The sequence below is a fragment of the Malania oleifera genome, chromosome 13 (genome assembly GCF_029873635.1).
Source record: "Malania oleifera isolate guangnan ecotype guangnan chromosome 13, ASM2987363v1, whole genome shotgun sequence".
Classification (NCBI taxonomy): Eukaryota; Viridiplantae; Streptophyta; class Magnoliopsida; order Santalales; family Ximeniaceae; genus Malania; species Malania oleifera.
The window spans coordinates 47,888,660-47,899,338 of NC_080429.1; the positions used below are offsets into that span (position 1 = coordinate 47,888,660).

The 10,679-nt window shown below is 38.5% G+C and overlaps 1 non-coding gene across 1 annotated transcript; it reads left to right on the forward strand.

The window, feature by feature from the left end:
- The first annotated feature begins 1,339 nt into the window (after window positions 1-1,339).
- On the forward strand, window positions 1,340-1,446 carry LOC131147090 (small nucleolar RNA R71). Its single transcript, XR_009134615.1, has one exon. It is a non-coding gene; the product is annotated as a small nucleolar RNA R71 (small nucleolar RNA).
- The last annotated feature ends 9,233 nt before the right edge of the window (window positions 1,447-10,679 follow it).

A 10,679-nucleotide genomic window follows, 5' to 3' on the forward strand; every position in this document is an offset into this window, starting at 1 on the left:
AAAATATCGCAAAGAAGTTCACGTTTGGCTACCAGGTCGCACCCCAATTCTCCCCTAGTCAAGCCCTGGTCGAGGCTCATGAGAAATCAGTGATTTAAATTTTAGGCATTCTTAACCTAGTCGTGCCTGTAGAACTTTCTCGTCGCGTTGATGGTCGAGACTTGCAAGATCTTAACTTTAGTAATTCTTTAATATCTCAACCTAGTCACCCCTCATGTCCTTTTGGTTGAGCTTATGGTCAAGATTGTCAGTATTTCTAGCTTAGTCAGTCTCAGGTTCTCGACCTGGTTGCCCTTCAGGGTCACTTGGTCGAGCACTTGGTCGATCCTTACAACATTTTTATTTCAATCTGAACCTTGGAGTCTTCTTCTATGACCTGGTCGCACCCTATGTTGGTTGGTCACACCACATGGTTGGACCAAGTTTGGTTTCCTTGGATAAGTTGAGGCTCTAGGGGCCTAGTTGAGCATCTAATTTGAGCTCTGTGCTTCCTAATTACTCCTTTGGCTTCTCGTATTACTTAAATCCTTGGGCTAAAGTATATCCTCAAGGGGGTCCCTCCACAGAATTGAGGGAGCCACTCCCTTAATGCATTTGTCAATTATGTGAACGTCCACAACTTGGAAATCATTGGGTGGATGTTGGGAAGCATGGAATACATTCAACTAGAGTTGCATATTGCCAAAGATCTATCATATTGGGGCTGAGGAGGAGATGGTGGTTGAAACTCTAATGGTTGAGGGGCAAACATGGGAGGATTTTGAGAATTATGAAATGGGTGAGGAGGTGGAGTAGTGGGTGCTTGCTAAGGTCTTTGAGCTTGAAAACCTGGAGCTTGTAGCATCTAGGAGAAGTTAGGATGTTTACTCTACCCAGGATTGTACTTGCTAGAGTAGGGATTAATGGTCGACATGTCGTACCAACTATGGGTGGCCTTAACTTCTTCCTACACAAACTCAGGTGTGGGAGATGCATAGGGGCAGTTATAACAAGTTTGCAAAGGATTAGATCAGATGGCACACACCTCTGCACACACCATTGATTGAGGTTGTTGTCTTGTGGATAAGAAGTGATCTAACTTCTTCAAAATAGTGTGCAGTGTGGGCGCAAGGTCATGGCCCGCGGCTAACTCATAGACTCCCTTAGGATGGGAAGAGGAAGGTTGGGATGGTTTACGAGCAGTAATAGTATGTCGTCAACAATTCTCAAGGGTCTCAAAGAGAGTCCAAGCTTCGTTATTGTGCTTTGTGAGGAATGTACCTCCACAAGATGCATCAACCATGGACCGGTCATGCTCATCTAACCCTTCATAGAAAGTTTGGACTAACTGCCACCTAGGGACTTGATGGGGAGGGCATTTATGCAGGAGATCCCTAAAGCATTCCCATGTCTCAAAAAAATGTTCCTTATCTATCTATGAGAAACTAGTGATTGCCTTCCTCAGCCGATGGGGACGTACATTTTTAGGAATTCATGTTTCATGGTGGCCTAGATGGTCACCAAATTCAGTTCCAAGGAGTTTAACCAATATTGGGCTTTATCCTTCAAAGAGAATGAGAATAGCCTCAATCAGAGGGCATTATCACCAAAGTGAGGCATACAGATAGTGGAACGGATTTCAAGAAACTCATCTAGATTATTTTTGGATTTTTAGTCTAATTCCCAAATAAATTGAAAGGCATCGAGATGATAGAAATATTAATTTTAAATTGTGCCACCTCGACCTCTGGAAACTAGATGCAAGACACCGAAGTGTATGCATTCGGTGTAAAGCAGTCTCTAAGAGGCTGAAGAGGTTGCTCTTCCACTGCAAGTTGGAGGGAAGCTTAAGGTTCTGGATCATGAATGGTGGGAATCGGTTGACATTCAACCATGACTTTGGGTTCAAAAGACTCGGCTAACTCGGGACTAGAGGCAGACTTCCTAATTAACCTATGAGATCTCTCAATCTCAAGGTCTATAGGCACTAACTCAGGATCCAGAGAGTGCAAACCTAGCTATACACATGCAATGCACAATCAAGACTTTAGAGTATCAAACAAAAATTAAAACAAAAGAAAAAAAAAAAAGGAAAACAAAGCACCTAGTACTTTAATTAGGAAGTTGGCTTACTACTGTAATTAAGTCCCAGGAAACGGCGCCAAAATTTTGTAGGCTTGCCAAGTCTTGGGTCCTTAACTACAAAAGATAAAATTTATAGCCTAACTAATCCCAAGTTCTTTTAAACAATGAGTAAGTTGGGCATCGACCCTCAAGGATTCCAATGCAGTTCTTTACCACTTCTAGCCCAATTTACTATGCTTTCTACAAAAGGAAAAGCGATGAATTTTTTTGCCTTTTTATCAACTATGAAAGTAAGTAAATTATATTAACACTACTCCTACAAAGAAATTCTCAAATCATGAATCTAGCTTAGGTTGTCATTCATGATAGCTATATTAGGTCAGCTACCCGTACTAGGCTAATCAATTAAGTGAACCATTTGAGTGGCATAGGGTAGTGAAGGTGCACCAATTGTCTGGAGCACAATCAGGAACTAGGGTATACCCTATCCAGCGATCATGAGAACACCCATACATTAACCAGAACCTATTATGTATAAGTGACTGAATCCCTAGCTATGCTATCTTATCCCTAGGGTTTCATCACAATCAGGGGGATAAAAGTGCATGGAGATTAAATACATGAAAGTTAAAGGGCAAAAATTTAAATCAAAGTAGAGTAAAAGAACATGTATTGAAAAATGGCTTCAATTCCAGCTTGAAGGCGTGTCACTAGTGATCAGGATTACAATCAACAACCGGCTAATCTACACAATAGCACCCAGAACTCGAAGGTTGTCACAGGCCTTCGAAGAATCCAAGCATGAACCAATATTGGAATTTTAAAGGAAAGTAGTAAATCTACTCTAAGCCCAAAGACACTTTAGGTCTATCACTATCCAAAAAGGGGCCAAAGGGGAACCCTAAGCACATATTTGAAGCTAGGTTTTATACCTAAGAGGGTTTACAAGCATTCAAATTCAAATCAGGAAAGTTTGTAGAAAATATCATGAAGAAAATCACTGGGCTCGCGTCTGTCAACCAAGTCACACCCCTATATTCCTATAGTTGCGCGCTGGTTGTGACTCTCAAGAATTCTAGGGTTCAGTCTTCAGGCTTTCTAGACCTGTCGCGCCTATAGGTTCTCCTTGTCGTGCCAAAGGTCAAGAATCTTAGGATCTTAGCTTTAGTCAGTCTCAGTTCATCAGACTTGGTGCACCTTAGGGTCTCTTAGTCGATTGTTAGTTGAACCTTGCAGCATCTCACTTTCAGTTTGAACCTTGGAGTCTTCTTTTTGTGACGTGGTCACCCCTTGTGTTTGCTGGTCACACCACATGGTCAAACAAGACCTTGTTTGCTTTGATAAACTGAGGCTTTAGGAGCTTGGTTGAGCACATTTGACTGTGCCTTTTGCTTCCCAATTACTCCATTGTCTTTTTTTTATTGCTTAACTCCTCGGTTTTAACTTGATTTTCCCGAAACATGAACAAACCATGCATAACTCTGAACTATGATACAAAATAAAAAATACATGATAAATGAGAACAAAACATAGGCAAATGGAGGCCTAAAATAGTGCATTTTAGGGACACATCACGTGTCCCCTTTTGGTGAAGGTCAATTTTCTTCTAGACCTCCTATTTTCTATGGTGTTAACTACACCTTATAGAAACAACGCATGAGGATATTCTTGTAAACTATGGATTGGAAAGTTTGTAAAGTAGTTACCCAAGGTGATTTTGTGCCTTCCAAGACTGTAGATAACAAGGTAGTTCCCAAGGATGAAATTGAACTAAATGAAACCAATATGAAATAGCTGCAAATTAACTCCAGTGCTATGAATGCATTATATTGTGCACTAGATGCTAATGAGTTTAATAGGATCATGGGATGTAAATCTACTAAGGAAATTTGGGAAAGTTAGAAGTCACCTATGAGGGAACTGTAGATGTTAGGGATAGTAGGATTGACATGCCCACTAATGAGTATGAGGCTCTTAGGATGAACCCTGAGGAGTCCATCACTAGTATGTATACTAGGTTCACAAATATAATTAACTCTCTTAATGCACTAGGAAAGAACTACACTACATATGAGATGATTAGGAAATCCTTAGAGGACTTCCTTGTATTTGGGAACCTAAGGCCACTGCCATAGCTGAAGGCAGAAACTTAAAGAATACTTCCTTAGATGAACTCATAAGATCGCTTCTCATGGATGAGATGGAAATAAATGAAAGAACTACTAAAGTTAGTAAACAAATGAAATCCATAGCTCTTGAAGCTTTAAAGGAAAGCTTAAGTGAGGAAGAGGATAATGAGTTTGACGATGATGATTTAGCCCTATTCACTAGGCGACTAGGCAAATTCTTCAAAAAGAATAAAAGATTTTGTAGACATTTCAAAGGGACTAAAACACACAAAGGTGAATCAAGCAAGAAAGATACAAAGGCTGAACCCCCGACTTGCTATAACTTTAAAAAGGTAAAGTAGGACATATAAAGCCTGATTGTCCACAGCTTAAGAAAGATACTAAGAAGAAGAAAAAGAAAGCAATGAAAGCAATGACTTGGGATGGCTCTAGCTCAAGTAGCTTAAAGAGCTATTCAAGTGATAAAGAAATAGTGAACCTATGCTTTATGGTGAGAGATGATGAGGTAAACTTTTATTCAAACTCACCTGTAGAATCCAGTGATGAATCTTGTAATGACTCGTATGAGAGCATGCCTTCGTATAATGAAATTCAAGCTGAATTATTCTCATTACATAAGAGGTCTATAAAAGTGTCCAAGAGAAACATTACACTAAAAGGACAAAATTAAATATTAATAAACCGACTAGAGTCATCTAAATCGACTAAAAAAGAGAAAGGACTTAGTTATTGATAAACTTGAAAGTAAAATAAACTAGATGGCTAAGAACTAGTAAAGCTACAAGTTAACTGTAAAGGAATGTTGGTCTTACAAGGCTTAAAATATTGTTTTGATGATAAAAATCAGAGGAACTTAACATATTTGGTTGAGTGATGATGTGATAGGACTCAAGAAAGAGAATATAAGGTCAAGTGCTCACAAAGATTAATAAAAGCTTATACTTCAAAGAAAGATGATCATTGGAAGCTTAGAAGGCATGGATTCAAATATGGTATAATAAAGCTTGAAGATCATGAGAGCATGGATGTTAAAGAGGACTTGCTAAAAGCTTAAATTATGTTGAAGTCTTGAAGACAAGATGGAGCTAAAGAAAGACAAGCATGAAGACTTAAGTGCTTAGAGTGTCAAAAGTCCTAAGAAGTCTTTAGGTAAGTACTTCATGTTTTAAATATCTTATGAAATATGTTGAAAGCTTTTTAGGGGTAATTATTGACTTATAGACTGTATTTAAAACCCCGGAAAATGTTTTGTGAGAAATCAAAGCAAGAGAGTAAAAAGGATTTTTGAAAACTAAAATGAACAAACTGATTTTGATTTGCCCAGGCGACTGAGGTGCACCCTTAGATGACTGAAGATTTCATTCAGTCTACTAAATAATTTATTTAGAAGACTAAAGAATTAGTTAAGTCTACTGAAGATTTTTTGAAAGGAATACAGAAGAGGCAATACACCCTCAGAAGACTAAACCCTCTGTTCAGTTGTCTGATCTGGGACTTCAGAAGACTGAACCCTCAGTTCAGTCGTCTAACTCTGTGTCCAGTTCAAATTTTTTAGTGTGTTAAGGAACATCAGAAGACTGAACCCGATACTTCAGTTATCTGAACACTGTTAACGATTAGAAATTTTAAATGTTTTAAATTTCAAATAATGGTTTCTTGTGCCCTAAATTTTCTAAAAACTTGGAAGATACTCGAAGTAAACTTGGGCAATAAAAAATTGCTTTTCTAAGCCTATACATACATGGTTTTGCAAATCAAATTACACTAAGAATTGAAAAATCTGCTAAAAGCTATCTTGCTATCAAAGCTCTCTCTTGCTCAAATTCTAGCTCAACTAATGTGCTAAATTTCTAAAGTATTGATCATCATACTACTGAGTTCTGAGTTTCTAATTCTCATATGGAAGGAACTTGGTGATAAATTGTCTTAAGCTTCATTCTTATTACAATTTGATATTTAATATTAAAGTACATAGTGTTTGAAATTCTACTAATCTACTCTTTGTGAGAGTATTATTGTACGTAGATATTGTTTCTTGTTTCTTGACGATTCTAGTTTGTTGGATCATTGACCAAGTGTTGGGTATCACTTGGAGTGGCGTTGCTCTAGCCTATTGAAGGAGTGACCGAGTGTGGGGTATCACTTGGAGAGGCATTGCTCTAACCTAGTGAAGGAGTGTTTAAGCATGGGTATCACTTGTAATGGTTTGTTTTGCCTGGAAAGGAACAATATAGTGGAATCCTTTGGTGTTATTGGCCAAAGGTGAGGACGTAGGCTGGGGATAAGCCGAACCTTGTAAAAAACGTGGTGTGACTCTCCTTCCTTACTCTCTTTAATTTCTAACATATATTAACTGCATGGTTGAATTTAATTTTTGATCATATACATTGTGTGGATTGGATATTAAATAAACTAAAGATTAATTTGATTTTGGGATTTGTGAAAATCGAAAAGAAGTACGTTGGTTAATTAATACAAATTGCAGAAACTGTAAGGGAGTATGTTGATTGGTTAACACCCAAGACTAATTAACTGAAACTTTATTTAAAGTCCAAGTTCTTGGAAGGAGTGTTGGATTTCATATTGTTAATCATATTGAGAAATCAAATCCATCAACACAGGGCTTACATATATACACAGGGCTGCAAACAAAGCTAAAAATTGCATAGTGCTGCATACTTAATCTTAATTGGTATCTTTGTTTGTTTACTTTGAAGTTGTTGAGTGGTTGTTGGTTGATTGTTTGAGTTTTTGGTTACTTGTGTTGAGTCTTAGTTTGTGGATTGAATAATTAAATAAGCCTATGCTATATGATTGCTAAATTAATAAGTGGTTTAAGAATTCTTGAAAAGAATTAAAACAAATTTTAATAACCCAATTCACCCCCCTCTTGGGACTACACCTCAACTTTCAATTGGTATTAGAGAGGGCTTGTAGAAAATCCTAACTAGTAGCTACATAAAGATATTTATGGAACACCTAGGAGTAGCTCCCTTTGGAGAAGGTCAATCCTCAATTAGGAGGCCTAGTTTGAAAGCATGGAATAAGGATTTATATTCAAACCATGGATTGGAAAGCATGGAAGGTTGCCACACATGGTGACTACATTCCTACTAAAACCGTAGATGGCAAAGAAATCCCTAAAGAAGAAAAAGATTTGACTGACATGGAATTGACATGCTCACAAGCGAGTATAAGGCTTTTAAGATGAACCTGGATGAAACCATAACAAATATGTATACAAGATTTACACATATCATAAACTCTCTCAATGTCTTATGGAAAAATTACTCAACTTATGAAATGATTCGGAAAATCCTTAGAGAACTTCCTCTAATATGGGAACCAAAAGCAACAACTATAACAGAAGGAAAGAAATCTTAAAAACACCTCACTAGATGAACACATGGGATCTCTTCTCACATATGAGACATCTATGAATGAAAGAAGTGGAAAAACTAAAGCCCAAGAATCAATTGCTTTTAAGCATCAAAAGAAAACTCTAGTGATGAAGATGAAGAAGAGAAGGATGAAAATGAAATAGCCTTCATATCCAAGAAACTTGCCAAAATCCTTAGAAGGAAGAACAAATTTAGAAGAAAAATTTGGAATTCAAAATCAGATGATGAAGAAGAAAAAGAAATCAATAAAAAGAAAACAAAAGCTGAACCTCCAACATGCTATAATTTTAAGAAAATTGGACATATAAAATCAGATTGTCCAAAACTTATGAAAGAATCCAAAAAGAAAAGGAAAAAGGCAATGTGTAAGAACTCGACCCGAGAATTTCAGATTTAATAAATAACAAAAGAGTAAATTTAGAAAGCTTCGTCAATGACGTCATTGTTCTCATCGGCGAAAGCCCTTGTACTCTTCATCGCCGAAATTCAGAGCCTCGTCAACAAAGAGATACTAAATGAGTTGTAAAATATTGGAATATGGTTCATCACCGAAGGAACCAGTTCGTCGATAAAATGCATAGATGATTCATTGACGAAGGTGTCATCTTGTCGACGAATTGGATCGGGTCAAAGGGGCTATAAATACCACTAGACAGGCCAGTTTTTACCGAAAGGTGTGAGAACACCAGTTCTGCACCGGTTCAACATTGTGGGGGCTTATGCTATGCCAAGTTACCGGGGGCACCAGCTTTTGTTGAAGGGTGTGAAATACCACCAGAGAGTCCAACTTTTGCCAAAGGGTGTGAAATACCACCAAATAGTCTGGCTTAGGCTGAAGAGTGTGACGACACTAGATCGTATTGCTTTGTATTGTATGTATATTGGTACTGTATTTTTGAAAATATTGATATTGTGAAATGTATGTTTGCTGTTGAAATAACACTCATGTATCCACACACTAATATAACCTGTTTCTCCCTTACTGAGAGGTGTTTCACCCCTATCATACAAATGTTTTTCAGGTTCTTTGAGTAGCCGATGCTAGCATCTTAGCGGTTTAGGAGTGTGGTGGTAGTTAGCTATGCAAAGGTACTTGTGTAAGTACTAGCCCTTCACCGAGTAGTCATTTTGGGTTATGTATACACCCAAGGTATGTTATGTATTTTGGGGAATTAGATCTTGTTTTGTATGGACTCTGGTATGGTTTTATGGATGTATTAGGCTAGATTTTCCGCTACGTATATACTATGTATGTGATGATGGATAAGGTATGTGTGAACCCTACGGGGTCGGGCCCTTATATTATATAGTATCATGGACTATTGTATGATACACAGATAGGTTAGGTTACTAAATCACATCTTGAGGCCCATTTCTGGGTTTGGGGCATGACAACTTGGTATTAGAGTTAACCAGGTTGTTAGGTGTTGTAGACTTGGTTAGGCATGATTTTGTGAATGTATCAGAGTATAGGATGTAGGGAATGGGTAAAGTAGGTCGAGGATTGTCTTTTAGCTAGACAAGGATTCATTGACGGTGTTCTGTGTTTTCTTTGAAATGACGATTTTAGTAAAATCACGACAAACCATTGATGGTTTCGTGTTTGTGCAGTAGGGTAGACCTAGGCCTGAAAGTTTATAGTTTAACATGATTATTCTGCAATGATTGTGTTAACTGTGCTATGATATAGGAATGCTAATCTATTCCTATACCATCTTCAGCATGGAGCTCAAAGATAGCAACTGGGATAGTAGCTCGGAGGGGAACCATGCCTCGGGGTTTGACCAGACATATCATGCAAGAGATCAGGCGAAGTGTTAGGGGATGGAAGCATCCACCTACGGCTACGGGTTACACCATTGAGAAGTTCACCCACATGCATCCTCCGACATTTACTGGAAGATTTGACCCAATTGTAGTAGAGAATTGGGTGCAAGAGATAGAAAAGATATTGAAAGTTCTGCAGTACATCGATGAGTAAAAAGTTCTTTATACTACGTTTTAGCTGGCAAGAGAAGCTGAGAGGTGGTGGATGGTAGTGAGTTTGCTTGAGGAGCAGAGAACTGATTCCTCAGGGATGATGTGGCACCGTTTTAAGGAGGTGTTCTTTAAGAGATACTTCCCAACTCTTGTCTGTGATGCAAAAGCAAATGAGTTCTTGAGTCAAAATTAAGGGACCTTGACAGTGCAGAGTTACGCAACTAGATACATTGAGTTGTCTCGCTTTGCACCGAGTATGATCGTTAATGAGTACGGAAATGCTCGGAGGTTCGAGAAGGGCTTGAGGAAGGACATCCGTAGGCTGGTGGGAATGCTAGAGATTCAGGAGTTTCTAGTTCTGGTGGTTAAAGTCGTTGTGGTTAAGGCCAGTCTTCAAGAGGATGAAGTGGTACAGGGTCAGAAGAAGAGGGCAGTACCTTCTAGTTCACATACTGTTTCTTGTCAAGGGCGGTGGAACAAGAGGAATTACGATTTGGGTAATTGTCAGAGTACAGAACCGCGGGGTCCATAAGGAGACCAATCTCACAAGCATTGTGCTAGGTTCTACAAATGGCATAATGGTGAATGCCAACCATTTGGGGGTAATTATTACAACTATGGAAAAATAGGCCACAAAGCCCGAGACTATCATATGCAGATCATTGGTATGCCTGCACTGAGTCAGAACCAAGGATAGAACTAGTTGCCTCGAGGAAACACAGCTCAAGCGAGAGTCTTCTCGCTTTCACTAGAGGATACAGAACACGCTGGTAATGTGGTGGCAGGTACCATGTTACTGCTTTTAAGTAAATCTATTGTTTTATTCGATTCAGGAGCAACCAACTCCTTTATATTTGTAAATTTTGTCAAACTATGTGGGGCTAAAACCCAAGTGATGGATGAGGGGTTTGTGTGGGGTTACACCATTTGGGAGTGTGTTGATATGTAGGGAGATGTTAGGGAACTGCCCAGTGGTAATTCAGGGAAGGTCATTACCGGTGAATCTAGTAGTATAAGACATGTACGGTTTTGATGTTATACTGGAGATGGATTGGTTATCCTCCAGTTTTGCATTGATTGACTGTCATAAGAAAGTGGTGGTGTT